Source organism: Herpailurus yagouaroundi, unplaced genomic scaffold, assembly GCF_014898765.1.
Source record: "Herpailurus yagouaroundi ecotype Mexico unplaced genomic scaffold, PumYag 29, whole genome shotgun sequence".
Taxonomy (NCBI): domain Eukaryota; kingdom Metazoa; phylum Chordata; class Mammalia; order Carnivora; family Felidae; genus Herpailurus; species Herpailurus yagouaroundi.
Genome location: NW_024412377.1, coordinates 104,786,645 through 104,805,383, shown reverse-complemented (window position 1 = coordinate 104,805,383; position 18,739 = coordinate 104,786,645). Strand labels below are relative to the sequence as shown.

Sequence of the window (18,739 nt, the reverse complement as noted above, 5' to 3'; positions counted from 1 at the left end):
CACCTTCTCAGTAAACATGATCATGGAGGAGGGCACCTATCCCTCACAGTTGTTAAACCGGTTCTAACATATGTTACAAATAATCACTTTGGAGCAGACTGGGCAAGACCGGGTGTTCGAAGGGTTGGAAATCAGCAAGAACCTCTACGTCTCAGGCATTCTGGCTGCCCGGAGATACCTTTCCATAGAAACGTAAGATTCAGGTGAACAGCATGACTTCAAGCAAGATTCTCATCAGGACTTTTACAAAAGAAATCACACCAACTGTTTAAATACTTGTGCTGTTAGGTTTATCAACAGTATATGCAAAGGGCTTAGCACAGAACGTGCTCGGTAAGTGCATGCTAGGTACCTAATAATAGCAGCAATAATAATCTAACAAATAGTAATCACACTATTATTTGAACACTTGTTTCTTAGAATTTCAAGAATGTGTCTATTGTATGCTTTCTACTTTGGGCTCTTTAGAAAGGGATTTTATAGGCTCACCTGGGTGGCTCAGTTGGTTAAGCATCCAACTTCAGCCAGGTCATGATCTCACAGTTCATGAGTTCAAGTCCCACATCGGGCTCTGTGCTGACAGCTCAGAGCCTCAAGCCTACTTCGGATTCTGTGTCTCCCTCTCTCTGTGCCCCTCCCCTGCTCATGCTCTGTCTCTCCCTACCTCTCTCTCTCCCTATCACTCTCTCTCTCTCAAAAATAAACAAACATAGGCACCTGGGTGGCTCAGTCGGTTAAGCTTCCAACTTTGGCTTGGGTCATGATCTCTTCATTCACAAGTTCGAGCCCTGCATCAGGCTTTGTACTGACAGCTCAGCGCCTGGAGCCTGCTTCGGGTTCTGTGTCCCTCTCTCTCTGCCCCTCCCCCACTCGTGCTCTGTGTCTCTCAATAAAAAATAAAATAAAATAAATAAACATAAAAAAAATTTTTAAGTGATTTTATATCCTGATGCAGCTGTGGCTTTGCCTGTTATGTAATGCCATCTTTTCTAACATTTCATCTAATTTTTCCTTACTGCAGTCAGAGGCTATCACTTGTTCTGAGGCTTGCTCGACCTAATGAGGCTAATTGGTCCCTGCCCTCTTTATAACATCCTTGACTTATTTGCCAGCTCCACACTTGGGTATTATTGAGTATCATGGATTAGATATGCAACATCACACAGAGATCTCAACAATAATTAGGCAGTAGGAGGTGATTTAAAAAAAAAAAACACATTAGTCTCAGCTCTAAAATTCCCCTTCTTTATTAGGTTCAGGTCAATAGATAAAGACCTTAATGTTCCTTTAATGTAGAGATGAGCAAACCTGGCTGCTTTTAGGTTTGGCAAAGCGGAACTGGCGATTTTTCAAGCATTATATGGCTGGCAACTTCTGAGATGTATTCTGCCAAACGCTTTCTCCCCTTAACCTCTAAGTATGTACGTATTTCAAAGGGAATTTAAAGCATACATTTCTGATTTATTCATACTTAGCTGATCAAAGTTGCAGTGTTCGTCTTGATCAACACTTCCAGGTTCTAAATTCTGTTTCTTTGACCCGGGAAACCCAGAGAGGCCAGCAACCATCACCTCCTAGAGAAGAAACAAAACCCGTTGTCTGGGGCTGGGAAGAAGCTGGCTCACATCTGTGTTTCAGACAATATTTAAAGTGACTTTTTCCCCTTTGAATTCTCAGGGAAGGGTCAAAAAAAGATACACATGTTTCCAAATCTCTCTTCTGATATCAACATGAAATGGGAGAAGCCCCAGCACATCTCAATGAGAGAGGTCTGGGGGTAGCAACCAGGATGGAAGGGTGTAAGGGAGGTGTCTAATCCCCGAGCTTAGTTTTCACGGCACTTTACAAAAGACTAAGAAAATACCAACTGTCTATATCAAGGAAAAGACAGGGGTGACAGGGAGGGGAGGATGGTGGGGAGGAAATATCACAGTAATGGGGATTCTCAGTACTCCCTCCAAGCCACTCTTTGGTGACTGCTTCTGACCTGACGACACCACCCTAGGGATCTGGTATCTTCAGGCTCCAATTTCAGAAGCAAACGGAACCACTAAAATACTGGCTAGGCAAAGAGTGACAATAAAAGGCAAATCTTTCCTAAAAGGGTATGGACATCAAGCATACCAAACTCAGGCTGGTTAAATGCCCTGGTTATTCTGCCGTGATCCATTTTTTCCCCAGCAACTTTTTATAATATTGGCTCTTCTCCCAAAGATGACAAAGCATCATGTGAGTCTGCACAGAGGACGTTCACTAGGCAAATATTCCAGGGAAGGCTTGTCTCCTAGAAAGGCAGGTTAAAAATTCAGTCAATTTATTTTGGCTGCCTATTTTATAGAACAGGATGAAGTAGTCTTACCTCAAAAAGATAGGAGGTCGCCTTGGACTGTCATAAAAATCATTAACAGTGCAGACCTTTGTCAGTTTACAAACCACGTTTTTTTTTTATGTTTATTTATTTGAGAGAGAGAGAGAGAGAGAGAGAGTGAGAGAGAGAGACAAAGCATGAGCAGGGGAGACGCAGAGAGGGAGAGAGACACAGAATCTGAAGCAGGCTCCAGGCTCCAGGCTGTCAGCACAGAGCCCAATGCGGGGCTCGAACCCACAAACCACAAGATTATGACCTGAGCCGAAGTCAGACACTTAAGCGACTGAGTCACCCAGGCACCCCTACCAACGAGTTTTAAAGTAATGTTTAAAAGATTTACCTCCCCTTCTACCCCCAGAATAGACCCATGGACAACAAGGTTTAAATTTATAAAAGGAAAATGTTTAAGATGTCTGCTTATCAGCAACCACTGAAAGTGATTACATTAGTTATAACTTCCAAAGACAAGTATTTTGTTTTGTTTTATTTTCAAATAAAACCAAGTACGGCGGAGAGACTCTAAAGATGGCCCCACGATTCTTAGTTCTATATTCCTGGGGTGCCGACCCTGTGTAAACTCTTCCTCTTGTGCATGGGTACGACCTAGAACTTATTGCTAACCCAACAAAATATAGCAAAAGTGATAGGTTATCACATCAATGATTGTGTTGTATTATGGAAGACTGCCTTGCTGGCAGATCGGTCCACACGGCAAGGGGCCAAGGGTGGCCTCTAGGGTAGCTTCCAGCTGACAGGTGCCAACAAGCCTTGAGGCCGCAGTCTTATGAATGCAAAGGAAATTAATTCTCCCCAAAATATGAGTGAGATGAGAAACAGATTCTTGCTCAGTTAAGCCTCCAAATGAGAACCCAGTCCAGCAGACCCCCTGAGGACAGCCTTCTGAGACCCTGAGCAGGGCACCCTGCTAAGTTATGCCCAGACTCCTGACTCACAGAACCTGTGAGGGAATAAATGCGTTTCATTTCAAGCTGCTAAATTGGTAGTAATTTGTTGTAAAGCAATAGATAACTAATTCACCAAGGGTCTTTCATAACTGTTCCTGCTACTTTGAGGTTTCATATTGACGCAGTGAAACACACAGCCGAGCTCTGTAGTCAACTGATGTTATAAACGGCTCAAGTAGCCACAACTTCACCACTGCCAACTTACCACCAGAGTAACAGGAGATAAACATTTTGCCAGGGATATGCCTTTTCCCACCTTTTGGCACAGTTAGAGAAAACCCATAGTGGGGCTCCTGGTGGCTCCTGGTCGGTTAAGCCTCTGACTCTTGATTTCCACTCAGGTCACGATCTCATGGTTCTTAAGCTTGAGTCCCGCCTCAGGCTCTGAGCTGACAGCACGGAGCCTGCTTGGGATTCTTTCCCTCTCCCTCTTTCTCAAAAATAAATAAATAAACTTAAAAGAAAAAAGAAAGAAAGAACCCATAGTGAATGATAATGTGTTCCTCAGGCCTTTGAACACTGTGTGGAGACATGCTTTGTTTGAATAAAGAAAACCCAGTACACTGATGCTTTCCCTACCCTAGAGGTCACTAGCAGAATTTCCTTAAGGCCTTCCATCCACATACATGAAATAATTACAACAGCCCACATATATGTCATTTGCATCTTCATATGACTGCGAATTGTAGTTTTCAAAAATCTTATTACGCCCACCAAGAAAGAAAGATACCGATACAATCTGAGAAGCTTCGTTTATGAGTTTATATATGCGATATGATAATTCTAGGTCTCTCACTAGAATAGGATTGCCACACAAGAAATGCTCAATACTTACTGAATGCCCAAAGTACAATTATTCTAGAAGACTGCCAATACCGGATTTGTTTTTCTTCTTTATTCCTTGCATACTCTCTCATAGGTTTGAAACCCCATAGTAGTTTTGTCACTAAGTCAGCCAGCATTTTTCATACATCTGCACACATAGCACTATGCAAGGTATCTTCAGGGAAACAGAAGTTGGAGAAGATACAGCTTTGCCCTTAAGGACTATACAAATTAACTGGGTGGGAAGATGTGGCACACAAAAGTTGATCAAAATCTAACTATAAGGCATCCTCCACACCAATATCTGGGCCAAAGTGAATACAGAATTTCTTAGGGAGTGCTCAGGGGAGTGATCAGAAAACTTGGGAACGTGCACGGGTTCTTCAAACGGGCACGTCTATGGGAGAGAAGGCTGGGCATTCGAAACAAGGTGGAGAGACTGAGGGGAAGAAATTGAACTCCCAGAGTTTATGCATCCATTTCCCAGAGGAAAATATGTCTCCAACCCAGAGCTTGCCTGAGCTTTGGAATCACTTTTTTAAAAAACCAAACACTGGCCTGTACCTAACTGAAGATACCAGTACTGGACCCAAATCCAAAGAAATCAGACTGTCTGGGGGCTGGGTTTGGGATTAGCATTTTTCAAAAGGTCCCCGTGAGTCAATATGCAACCAGGGTTGAGAGCCCCCACTAGCCTGAAATGCCATTACTGGGTTTGATTCATGAGAAATGTTCCAGGACCACAAGGGAGGAAGCAACATGTAGCCGTTAAGATTCGAAAGTAGAATAGCCTAGGCTCAAGTCAAGGCCCTGCAACTTATGCGCTGGGTGATCATGGGCAAGTGGCTTCACCTCTCTGAGCCTTGTCTACACATCTGCAGGCTGGGAATAAGAATTGTAGTTACCTCCCAAGCATGTTGGAGAACTAAATCAGATAAGGCTTATAAAGCATCTGATCCAATGCATGGTACATAATCAGAAAACAAACTTCTTCATTATCACTATTATCTACGCCCAAGATTCTCACTTTTTCATAAAGGTACCCGAAGTCTAATGTCCATTTCTGAAGTCTTCGCTTCCATCAGGCTTAACAAAATTATCTTAACTCTGACCACAGCCTGAACCTGGCACATTGACAAATTCAAGCACATTGAAGCAGGACCACAAAGAAATAAGATAGAGTGGAGATAAGTCAAGCTGGGAGCAACTGAGCATCTTAATGTCAAGTGAAATGATGACTGACAGAGCCCGCAGCTCCTCTGATGAGGAGACCAGGAGTTACCAACATTGGAACAGCTCTTTCCGTAAAAAAGTCACAGGGCATTTAAGCGAAACATGGTAAAGATTTTCCACATTACGTGGGCTAACAGTGTGCCGTCCTTCCCCTCATTAGTGTGGACACAGCCTTAGCATCCACATCGTTCTGCGTGAATCACTCCCCTCCAACTCACCCCGGTTCCCATCACTTTACTCCAAAGTTTCCTAACACGTGGCCTGCTTAATATTTTTCAGACAAGTCATTTGAATGTTTCCTCAACTTCTCAAAACCAGCAATGTGCCAAGAATGAAACCATTCAGATCATTTGTACTTCTCAGGGAGGAAGTTTATTCCTTCAAGTGTGCAGGATTCACAGCTTAACTCCATTTTCACATTTCCGTATTATGTTGAAGACACATGTCTCGTGATGACATAGAACACAAATCTGGAAATCTTGGGCATAGAGACCTCAAGTCCTGTAACGGAAAGCTTCGGGAGCAGTGATTTCTAGAGACTGAGCAGGATAAGGGCTGCAGGAGGGGGAAACTGACAAAAAACAGGAAGAGCTCAAAGAGACCTTTGGTCAACAATTCCAAATGCTCTGAAAAGTCAAGTAAAATAGAAATACAGAGGTATCATTTCAGCAAAGCCACACTGCGTCTTTGGTAATTTTAACTTCAGTTATTGTAGTTTCAAGTTCTAAAATATACATTTGGGTTTTCTTTTACAGTTTATAAAACGGGTTTCTTGTATATTGCTAAATGCTTAGAAAAGGAAGGCTGGAAGGGCACCCCGTGATCCTTTGATGGCGGTCAATGCTAAAGCAACATTAAGGGTGACTTTAAGGCTCTTTATTAGTCTCTTTAGTGGCCTGTGAAATTTGTGTAATGAGCATTTCTTATTTTTGTACTATGGAGAGATAATTTCTAGATGAAATAAAATGTGCGTTGTACAAAAAGACTCTGGTCCTTTTGGACAGAAGAAGTGGGTTTAGAAAAAATACCAAAAATCTTCTGCTTAATCAAGAAAGGGCTGTCACTGAGTATGAATTTTAAATGCTCAGTGGGCTGGGAGAAGCCTTCTGCCCTGGAAAGAGAAGACGAAAAAGACTACTGGACAGAAAAGCACAGCCTTTCTGGCTCCCCCGGGTGGCTGTGAGCGACTCCGCTCGCCTTCCAAAGCCTCACTGCAGCGGGGACAGCGGACGCCCACTGCATGTGTTAGTGCTGGGCAAACCTCAGAGGCCAGCCGAGAAGCGTTCTCCTCGGCAAAGATTTAAGTCTCTGTTTCACAAATTCAATCAGGGCTTTTCATGATTCCAAAGGACTACCGTTCAACTTTTTTTTTTTCCTCTTCCATCATTCAACTCGGAAACATTCCTTTCTGTGGATTTTCATGAACTCCTGCCCAACACCAGGTGCAAATTGAAAAACTCCCACTGGCCAATTTCAGCATAGGGAGGACTACTGTTCTTCCAACAGAGCCCTCTTTCAGGCCAGGGGTTCAGATCTTCGCCCCTGGGCACACAAGTCAGGGGTTTCACTTTGATCCACAACCATCACTCATGAAAAACTCCCTCTCTGTGGTGACTGCCTCTCCAGACCCCCGGCCTAGAGGCTCAGCTACATCTGCCTGTGTGGACCTGGGCATTTGTCGGGGAGGAAAGCTGGAGCGATTCCTTGCTGATCTGAAACTTTAAACGTACAAGTGTCCTTGGATCAGACGTAATTTTCCACCACTGTAATGTATGTGTAGTCGACATTATCATTTGGCAAATACTTTACAGTGAGTTACTCTCCTTAGCTTGCAATTCGGAGACTAATGGGTGGTCTTTCTCACTTGGGGCACTCCACAGATGGATCACAAGGTTAGCTGTGCCACCAACATCCCAGGAATAACACGCGTGCCTTCAGAAACTGGCTGGTTCCAGCGGGAATTCAATTCTGGTTTCAGGTCAGCCCCGCACATTACTTGTGGTGTCAGCAATTATCCTATTAACATTTTTTTTACCAGACTTTATTGAGCATCTACTTTGTAATTTCAGTTGCCATAATTAATCCAAACACGTATTATTTACTTGAATTGCCACCTTCATATCTTGTGAAGGGATTGGAAGAAGAGCAAGATTAGTTCTTTATATTTGCCTCCAGCCACTATATAAATATTTTATCTTCTGCTAATTGAGAGTGGGGTACACATGGCTATTAACAAACGCTGCTATTGGAGTTTTCCTGATCTGAATTCATTAGATTTGTCATTAGGGCCTTGGTGAACAAACAAGACATCCGAATTCTTCATTTGAAGTACAGGAGTGGGGGGCTTGGAGTGCTGTTTTCTGGTATTGTTAGCAGGCTGTGTCTACCCGTCTTAGAGCTCAAAGAAGCAGTTCAGATCACATCTTGGAAGAAAGACACCAAAATATCAGATGATAAATGTTACATAAAGCTTCTGATATGCAAACTAGGTGTCTAGTCAGAGTCATGCAGGATACAGATGGCTCACTCATATTGGTAATTCATGAAATGAATGAGACTGTTCACAAAGGCATAGGCAGGGTTGCAGGGAACAAAACAGGCAGGGCAGTGCTTCGTGACCAGTAGGAACAAAGAACTTCAGCTACCAGCGGAAGCCTGAACACACAAGAAAAAGGAGAGGATACCAGAAGCAGGAGAGGGCAGCTAGAGGGGCAGGGTTTCCTGAAAAAGATTGCAGCTTTTGGCAGAAAGACACCAACGATGGCAACCAGGCAGTCTGAAGTCGGGGGATTAAGACCTCAGCTCCCTCCCTCTCCTCCTACTTCCTGATCTCCTGCTCCTGTCTCCTATTAGCCAAGACCAACTGGGAGCTGAAGGATAAGGGAGCATGAGGTGCATATGGGTCAGCCTCCTGGGGCACAGAGAAGAATGGAGAAGGGTGGAGAGTGGGTGCGGTGAGGGGGGACAAACAAGAGTATTAAGAAAAACCACATATTTTTAAGTGTAATGAGTATACAATGAAGAGCACAATAAATGCATTCTTTCCTGGAAGCTAAAAGCTAATAATGTGTAATTAGGCAGTTGATGCCTGAGCTGGTTCTAGTACAGGTAGAAGCCAATCTAGGCCCAAGGGAAGGCACTGTAGGCTGAGAAGGGCTGGGGGCAAAGGAGTTCCAGAAAACAGCTGTGTGGCCAGAGCCCAGGGTGTAAACAACTGGGGCAAGACGGGACCCCGGAGAGGTGAGGGGCCAGGCTATGGAATGCTAGGTTGGATGGAAGGAGTGGGATATTTTTTTTATGGACTTTCAGCAGCCAAGTGTTATCATCGGACCTATAGTTTAGAAAGGCTGTCAGCTATATAGAAATGGGATTAACGACACTGTTGAGCTACAAACCCTTTTCTGGAAGCAAGTGGAACAAAGAGACTAGATAATCAAAATAAATGAAAGAATTTCTTCTGACCACGACAGCCCCAGAGAACTTGGTTCAAGTGACAGCTGAGAAGGAATCAGTACAATCATCTCCCTTTATAACCCAAATGATCATTATGCTTAATTGTCTTTCCAAAAGATAACCTTCCTCTAAGATCAAAGTATTCTTTTATACAATCTATGAGCATTCTGTTTCTAAAACAACCGTGGATATATTGCACAGAGGGTCCTTTTGTGTCATAGGAAGCTTGTGAAGAAACTTCCTTGGCACCAGAATCCCCCTCTGGCTGACTTTTTTGCTGCATTCCTACACCACTGTAAATGGCTGCCACATTACCTCCTGTTGAGATATATATACATCATAATCTTGTGAATTAGTTGTTAATTTTGATTAAGTAGATCGCACCCCTCTTGAATGCGCCGTGCCAAATCCTGCTGTGTATTCCTCACTGCCACCCCCAGTGCTAGATACGCTCTGAACATAAGCAGGTGTTTATTTGCTTTTCTTAAGAGCGTACCATCATTCTCCATGCAGGAAACAATTCATGCTTTGAAAGCAGGGGTTCCTTACAACTCACTGGAGTGTCTCTCCTAAAATAGTCTACGCCTTTAAACATCCGTATTTTGAGCTCAAGACAAATCATTTATTTAATTACAAAAACTATTTTGAACATCTGTAATACACTAGCCCAATAGTCCATGAAATACAATAATTTTGAACATAAAAATAAGGAAATTTGTGGGATGCCTGGGTGGCTCAGTACTTTGAGCCTCCGAGTCTTGGTTTCAGCTCAGGTCATGATCTCATGGTTTCCGAGTTCGAGCCCTGCATCGGGCTCTGCAATGAATGTGTGGAGCCTGTTTGGGATTCTCTCTCCCCCATTCTGTCTCTGCCCCTACCCCACTCTCGTGCTCTTCCTCTTTCAAAATAAATAAATTAACTTTTTTTTTTCAACGTTTATTTATTTTTGGGACAGAGAGAGACAGAGCATGAACAGGGTAGGGTCAGAGAGAGGGAGACACAGAATCGGAAACAGGCTCCAGGTTCTGAGCCATCAGCCCAGAGCCTGACGCGGGGCTCGAACTCACGGACCGCGAGATCGTGACCTGGCTGAAGTCGGACGCTTAACCGACTGCGCCACCCAGGCGCCCCTAAATAAATTAACTTTAAAAAAAAGGAAATTTGTGTTAATATGTGAGTGACTAAAAAGTCATCTACTGTGTCATCTTTCCCAAATAATATTTAAAACTTTTCAGACCTTCAAAGCCTATTCAAAGATTAAATATCGTAGAAGTTTTTTTAATGTGTATTTATTTTGAGAGAGAGAGAGAACATATGTAAGCGTGAGCAGCGGAAGGGGCAGAGAGAAAGGAAGAACAAGAACCCCAAGCAGGCCCCACACTGTCAGTACAGAGCAGGACATGGGGCTTGATCTTATGCAGGGCTTGATCTCACAGAACCGTGAGATCATGACTTAAGCTGAGATCAAGAGTCGGACGCTTAACCGACTGAGCCACCCAGGCACACTGAATATTGTAGAAATTTTGATCACTGTAGCAGGGCTAGCGAAGAAGGTGTTTTTGGTTAGGGAAGCATCTTAGCATGCGTCATGTGATACCTCTCACAACATGTCGGACTGCCAGAACTCTTTTAGAAGCACTTAGAAGCAGTTAGAAGCACAAACTCCCACTCTCTTAAAGCCTTGCTGAACTGTCACCTTTTCAGTGGAGGCAATTCAGATGACGCCCCGCACAGTCCCTGGGAATCACTCCAAAATCCATATTTCTGCAGGTAGTACAGCTTAAAATGGGGTTCTCAGTCATGTTCTTCAGGATAACCTGTGCGGTCTCATTTAGTCTCCATGCCATCAGTATCATCACTGGCCCAAATCATGATGATTCACGTACATCTATCATTACCATTAGACTGTGAACTTCTTACAAACGGGAGCCATATATGAATATCCATGTCCCACAGACCTGGCACAGCTCCCGGAAAATACTAGATTCTTCTTAAATGTGATCCTTTTCTCACAATTGTAAGAGACCCCTGTGTGTCACCAAATTCAGATGTTTTATCGTAAACCCAAGCAACATAGTCCAGAAACCAATTGCCACAAAGGGCCACATAGGTGTCACCTCCCAAGAATTCTATTGGTCAAGCAGTCCCAGAATCTTGTCCAGATTCAAGGTGAAGAGACAGAGCTTCACTTTGTCATTGAAGGAATGTTGGAGAATTTGTAGCCATCTTTAATCTACTGCAAGAGCACTTGCCAGGCCTGTTAAAAGAAGACTGGCTATAATTCTTTAATCATGTTTTCTGGCTTGGGAAATAGAGTTCAAAAAATATGGGCAAATGGGTAAAACAAGAGAGATTCAAATCTTCTAGCATCTATGGCCCTCTATAGCTTACTGCCCAAACACCTTGGTCACAGGGCATCTGAACTGCATTTCAATCCCACTGGGGTCTCTAAGAGTTGCCTTTCGCAGAGGGAAACTGGACATTTCAACAGTAGTGAACGGAATAATTGGTACTTTTTATCAGGCATACTGCAGCACGAGAGATTCTGACGCTGAATCATCAAAGTGATAGAAAGTCCTGCGGATGGGCCTAGGGTACTGAGCCCAGAAATCCTCCTCCAGGGATTCCATTAGTTTGCCTCATGAGGGTTGAGAACTTTGAATGACTCTGGACTGGAAAATTCTCCTGTCTTTATTCTGCCCGTTGGCAGCCCTAATCCATCTACGTGCCTAAATCAGACATCTCGTGATCCATTTCCCACAACTGAGAAATCACTCCCCTTGTTCTATGCCTGGGCAAAGTGCATGACCTGGCAAACAGACACGGGCTCAACCAAGTTGGTGGGCTATTAGGTAGTCAAAGCGAAGAACTTTACTTGGTCAACACAGAAACGAAAATAACTCGTCCTTGTGAAGCTTGGTTAAAACGGCATTTGAGCTAAAAGCCCTTTTGTTGAGCTTGAAAATTCTTGACCAAGGGGTGGGAGTCATAAAGTGCTTTATGAGTCACGAGAAGGTCAAAGGTCACCTTTCAACTTTTAAAACAAGCCCTGGCTACTTACCGTCCCTTGCTTGCCTTCCCTCCTGCCCCCTCCTCTTCACCAGCTTCATCATCTATGTCCGCTTCACAGTCTATCTGTAATGAATTTGGATCCAGTTCAAGGAATACACAGGAGGACTTCAGCTCCCAGAGCAGGCTGCTCTGTAGGAGGGAGAGAGAAAAGAAAACACCCTGGGGCGGCTCTGTATTTCCAAAAGATTAAAAATAATTAAACAATAAGATATTCAACTTGGATTATTTTGGGACAGTGATTAATGGCTCTTCTCTTTCTAATGATACCCTCCTCTAAGCTAATCCTTCCCAACCTCATTTCAAAGAAAATGTTGGTTAACACTTGATTTGTTTCATTCCACGTACCCTTAAGTAAATCAGGGTTTATTATGGCCCTGACATTCATACCAATCAGCTGCCTCCCTCTCTCCTCTCTTGTAATAATTCAGGGGGAAAGAAAGGAGACATTTTCAAAGGCAGCAGTGCTTCACTGAGTAATTACCTAACTACCCAAGTCAATAAATCGTGGGTCAACCAGTAGGCTGGGGCTGCAGGGAGAGGTCAGAACCCAGGTGTCTCTTAGCCACTGTGCCCAGCACTATGCCCACCGCGAAAGAGCCTCTCGGTAAATGTTGGTTACATGAATACATTGTAGAAACAAGTATTTTCCTTTTGTGAAGTGGGAGAGCGAATCCTTTTCACGGGGACCCAGACTGAGGTAAAGCCGAGGTGAGGTGATGCAGCAGCTCACATTGAATTTCTCAGGTTTCATAATGGGCTCGTGCATCCATTCAACAAACATTTACTGAGCACCCACTATGTATTGTAATGTATTAAAATAGGGTTTGCTCTAGCAGAAGTGGCAACAAATTGTAAATAATTGCCCCACCAGACAGGAGGTAGCAGTTCTGTCGCACTTAGTGCACGGAACATGGAGACATTGAGGAAGTATTAGTTGAGTAGATAATAATATAGAAAAACAATAGCCCCAGATTATCTTAAGCATGACATCTCCAAAGCTCATGTCCTTGAATCTTAATGCAGTGATCTCTTGGCAGCCCAGCGTATTTTGAAGCAATGGTGGATATTCTTAGGTCATTTAATTTAAACTGTAACAATAGAACAGAAACATAGATTTTAGCCCTTGTGTCTCTCCTTACCTTCATGTGGTCAGGCAGAGAGCCTTTTGCACTGGGAAAGTCGGAAGGTTCGTTTGCAAGATGATAATTTAACAAAACCATAGAGGGATTGTGGAGATCATTTAGAAATGCAGCAAGGCCATTTCGATAAGTTCATGATAAATGTAATTGGGAATAAAACCTTGACCTTTGACTGAATGATGAGATTAACATTAAACTGAGCAACTTTTACTGCCTATTTTCAACAGCTTCCCCAAAAGACTTTGTCAGCTTCCAGTTTGGACTTCCTAACCTAAGGAAACTGTTTTTATTCTATAGCTCCGATAGGTAACCTGCAAAAATAAGGGTTCATTCTTAATCAACTCCATGGCATCGTATCTTCCTCCATTCACCCAAGCCAGAAGTTTTCCATCTGGACAACAGTGACTCCCCTTTCTAACATGACGGAATGGAGAAAGCTCCGACACTGACAGGTTTAAGGAGACTGAATGGTCACACTGTATGTAAGTTGAAAAAAAAAAAAAAAATCTTCTATCCTGCTCCACTGCTATCCAGACGACAGCAACTAAAAAGCAGCCTCTATGTAAATTGGACCTCAGCCCCTGAGCATCCTGTCCTGAAATGTAATTCCCCTATCTGACTGAAGTCCCTGTCCCTGCATAAGCACAGAGCCGACCCTACCACCCAGGGAATTGCTCTGAGGAGCCACAGAAAAATTTACTCCATCAGCTATGGCAAAGACTCCCGTGGTACTGTCCTCTTAACAACCACAGAAGCACTGGGCTGAGTGCCTTTTGAGAATATTATCAATACTTTCTTTCATTAACACCACCAACCTGACTTCTTAAAGGATGAAACGTCCATAAAAAACAATCTTGGTATGTATACCCAAATGCCTACTTTATTGGCTGCCATCATGCTCACCTAATTTTCAGAATTCAGTAGGTGGATCAGTAAGGAAAAGCCGGAAGCTCCTGTAACAAACCACCTTAAATTGCAGTAGTTCAGCACAATAACCATTTATTTCCTGCTCATGTCCCAGTGCGTGAGGGTTGGATGGTTCTCCGAGATAGCTCACCTCCATGGAATGTGTGAAAGATCTAGTCTCCTCGTAGCTTGTGCCACCGTCATCCACAGGATATGGACTCCTTATACACAAGGAAGGAGAAGAAAGAGCATAGAAAACTGTCTAGAGAAGTTTATGCCCAGGCTTGGAAGGAGCATATATCACCTTTTGCCCCATTCCATTGGCCAAAATACAGCACTGTCTCCAACTTAACTTCAAGAGAGAGCAGGGAATTTAGACTTCCAGTGTGTCTAGCAAGAGGAACGGGATTAGTAAGCACCAACCTCATGTGTGCGATGAAGTTTGTTTTATGACACTAACATGTAGAATGGGAAGAAAAGAATCGTCCTAATGGTTTCAAGTGCTCAAGAAAAGATCATTCTACGTAATTCTCCCTCTGTTGTACCAGCAGAAAGGGGAGGAGCTTAGTGTTGGGAGCATGTGCTCAGGAGTCACACTGCTTCTGTTCACATCATGGCTCTATCACTTATTGGATACGTAATGGCAGGGAAATTGCTCAATTTCTTTGTGCGTCAGATCTGTCTGCAAAATGGAGTTGACAGTATTTACCTCAAAAGGTTACTGTAAGGATTAAATGAGATGAAATATCTGAAGGGCTTGTCCACTTTGGAGGCTGAACGAAAGGGTAGTGACAGAGCTTTGGAAGAACCCAAGTGTGAGATGGTATGAGATGAGAGGGGCTAGTGGACGCACATGGCAGGAGAAAGGGACGATTAGGAAAGTGTCCTCACCTTGGACCAGGAAGTCGTTGCATTTCCACTGATGCAAGTCAGCCAGATGTCAGATCAGCTAGTCACGTTGTTAAAGATGAAGCTGTTGGGGCGCCTGGGTGGCGCAGTCGGTTAAGCGTCCGACTTCAGCCAGGTCACGATCTCGCGGTCCGCGAGTTCGAGCCCCGCGTCGGGCTCTGGGCTGATGGCTCAGAGCCTGGAGCCTGTTTCCGATTCTGTGTCTCCTTCTCTCTCTGCCCCTCCCCCGTTCATGCTCTGTCTCTCTCTGTCCCAAAAATAAATAAACGTTGAAAAAAAAAATAAAAAAAAATAAATAAAGATGAAGGTGTTTTCTGCAGGAGGAAGTAGAAGTGTACCCTTAAATGGATACAAAAATGTCTCATGGAGAACAAGACAAGAAGAAAAGTGAATCTGAAGACTCTTAAAAACAAAGACAAGAGCCCGCGAGAGAACCAGAGTCCTTTTTCACCTTCTCTTATCTTTGCGGCTCTCCTCACATTTGCTTCATTCTTTTCCCACCCAGCCACTGACTTTCTTGGCTTTGTCATGGTAGAAAATAGCCACTACCAATGTTTACATCTCTTCTACTAAGGGGGATAACCAAACTAAACTGGAATCATATGCCAAATTCCAAATTCCTAGAAAAGAAACTCATTGGTCCAGCCTAGTCAGGTGCCACCCTTGGTTCATTCAACTCTGGGTTGAATGGCAGGTGGGTTCACGCTATGGGAACATGGCTTCTATAGTAATCCTGTGTATTAGGATGAGGAAGTGATGGCTCCTAAAAGAAAGTAAAGCTCTAGGTGGACTCCTTTCTTCAAGTTTCTGATCACATACTGCCTTTTGACATTTGTGTGTGTGTGTGTGTGTGTGTGTGTGTGTGTGTGTGTGTTGTCATTTTCATTATTGATCGCCTTAGTTTTTCATGGGCTTATATCCTTTCTCCCCAATTAGGTTGGTTATACTATGGTATTATACATGCCCCCCAAATTCAGATGTTGAAACCTAACTGCCAAGGTGATGGTATTAGGAGGTAGGGTCTTTGGAAGGTGGTAAGAACAAGACCAAAGTTCTTACCAATGCAACTAGTGCCCTTACAGAGCTATCTCTAGGGTACTCCCTGGCCCCTTCGGCCATGTGAGGACACAATGACAAGTCGGCAATCTGAAACCCAGAAGAGGATCCTTACCTGACCCTGCTGGCACCCTAATCCAAGACTTCCAGCCTCCAGAACTGTGAGACCTAAATTTCTATTGTTTCTAAGCCACTCAGTCTATGGTATTTTTGTTATAGCAGCCTGAACAGACTAAGACATGTAATAAGTAACCAAAGTAAGGACTGTGAGTACAATCTTTTTTTCTATTCCACAGGGCTAATGCAGTGATCTACAATAGGCATTTAAAAAATATATAATGAATTAAAGAATAAGTGATTAGTCTTGGAGGGGGATGGAGGGACAAGTATTGCCAATTTAGTGGCTTTAAAAGGTCTGTGTCACACCCTTGGAAGACTGACTTACTTGAAGAAAGCAGTTGAGTCATAAAGAGATGGTGCACAAGACAGACTGATGCTTCCTAGATCTTTTTTTTTTTAAACTCTCCTTGCAAATGACTGATGAGAGTCTTTAAAAATTAGCCTGCCACTGACTACTAATTACTTTTGTGTCAGTCCTTGGATGCTGCAGCTTTACTGATGTTTGATTCTTACCTTTTCTTGCCATCACTCATTCCTAAAACAGTATCTTCATGTAGACGTGCAAAGTATTTTTCACCCTAACGTCACTATTATGGATCCACAAGGTAATTACCCTTAATGTTTATTTAGTGCATTTGTTACAGAGCACTCAACTCTTAACTCTTTAATTCTCTTTGTTGCCCATTCATTCATTTGCTATCCATAGAGTGTCTCCAATGCACAAAGTCCTGGGTACATAACAGTGAGTAAGAACCAGTGCCTCCCTCAAGGAGTTACGATGAGGGGGAGAAGCCATCAGCAGGCAGTTACTGAGGAAACTACGAGTTAGTCCACCTTTTTCAAATGTGTGGTTCTGCAGACAGCAGTCGCGAATAAAGAAACTTAAAAAAGTCTTCAGTTCCATAGCATCTAAGTAAAAAGAATCACTTGAAAGGCTACAAGTAGGTCGTGGTAAAAATGTGTACCTAACTTAATGGACAGCGTTTTATGCATTCTTTATTTATAGTAACCACACTCTGTATTTCATTCCATCTGTTTTCAGGTGGAAGTCTGACCACTGTTAAAGTGACGACCCACTTGTTTTTCTTTCCTTCCTTCTTTCCTTCCTTCTTGTCTTTTCTTCCATTAATTCTCATTGGCCTGGAGCTCAATTTCCAACAGGCTTAGTAGTGAGAGGGCTCCCTGTGGGCCTGGGGAGTATGGCAATGAGAGGTCATTGTAGTCTCGAGAGGTCAGCAAAAAAGGGATATGCATTTACTTTCACTTCCCTCCCTCATTACAGCAAACCATATGAACCCCTTCGGTGGTCACTAGATGAGAAATGTGAGAGACCTCCTTGAGGAGGAGAGTAGTTGGCCCTTTGCTTTGGCTGTTTAGCATGCATTCCCATAGCAACATCCAGTGAGAAGGAACAGTCGATTGCTTATTCCCTCCATCCGCTAAATAATTGACAAGCCATCTCTTTGGAAACTTAATGGTACAGCTAGATTCATGTGAAAGAGGCCATTGTCAACCTTTTTCCAAATCTGTCCAAATATTCCATTCCTCCATCACTACCTCCAAATGTAACTGTGGAAGACACCACCAACCAACCAACCAACTGACCAGCCAACCAACAACAGAACACTCTAAATGCAAATGGAACAAAGATTCCTGACATTAGCTAGCCAGAGAGAGACGCAAGCTCCTTGTTAGAGTTCCAGACCCCCTTGCACATGTAAGTACAAGGTTTGGTTTTGTGGTAACTTCTGGATCTCAGGAGGCTGCAGAATTAGCACTCCTTGCGTGAGAATGTGGTTCCATTATTTATTCGAATAAATAGCCACATGAAAGCCCACAGGAGCCGTCAAAGTCAGCGTGCAACCAGGCCTGCGGGCAGAACTGTTCTTTCTTATGTCTTCTTCAGGGGCCCTTTCTAAAGCAAACATCACCACATATTTAAAACATGATGGGCTTGGTCTGACTTCATTTTGGGTGGTGCAAAACTTTGTTTTTTTCCAACTTGGGAAAACAAGTACCGGCATTGCGGTTAACCTTGGGAGACTCACTACCTACTCTCCTCCCACATTTATCGATTGTTCCATTCCTACTTAGTTTCCTCTTCCGAAGAAACGTGGATTCATTGTTCCACCATACTCTATTCAGCTTCTGCCAGTTAAGTGGTAACAAATTTCAACTCTTTCAGAGATGGCTTTTCTCGTCCTAATTTCTAGGGCCATATATCACAGTACTGAGATTGGCCATTATCAAATTACAGCTGGGACTTGTCTGACCTAGACTTAGGTGCCAAGTACATGGAGAACAGAGTCTGACAGTAGCCAAGGGCCCTCGTGATATCTTCGTGCACTTTTAAACCTTAGTAATTTAAGTTGTAGGCCTATTAGAAATAATGCACAAGTGGCTTTTAGAAAGCCATCTGTTAAGTTTAAAACGGCTACATTAGATAAGCATACATGATGCACTTTTTTTCTGCCAGAATCCATGACAAATAAAAAGCCTTCTATAGATGATAAGGGGAATGGTATCCTGTGGTTCCAGGGGAGAAGTCCTTATCGGTTGGGAGAAAAGAATTCAATTTGTGTTTAAATGCCATTTATAACTTGTTTCTTTCACAATTGCAGCCTGTTGTTAAATGTTTAAAAGCTGCTTCAGGATTTTATGATGTCTGAATTCTTTTTTTTTTTTTTTTTTTT

General features: G+C 43.2%; 1 long non-coding RNA gene across 1 annotated transcript; it reads right to left on the bottom strand.

Moving 5' to 3' along the window:
- Window positions 1-922: 922 nt before the first annotated feature.
- Window positions 923-12,759, bottom strand: LOC121041488 (uncharacterized). The gene is made up of 3 exons (XR_005795762.1): window positions 11,906-12,759; window positions 2,125-2,284; window positions 923-1,574 (listed from the first exon to the last, which is right to left on the bottom strand). It is a non-coding gene; the product is annotated as an uncharacterized LOC121041488 (long non-coding RNA).
- Window positions 12,760-18,739: the final 5,980 nt, after the last annotated feature.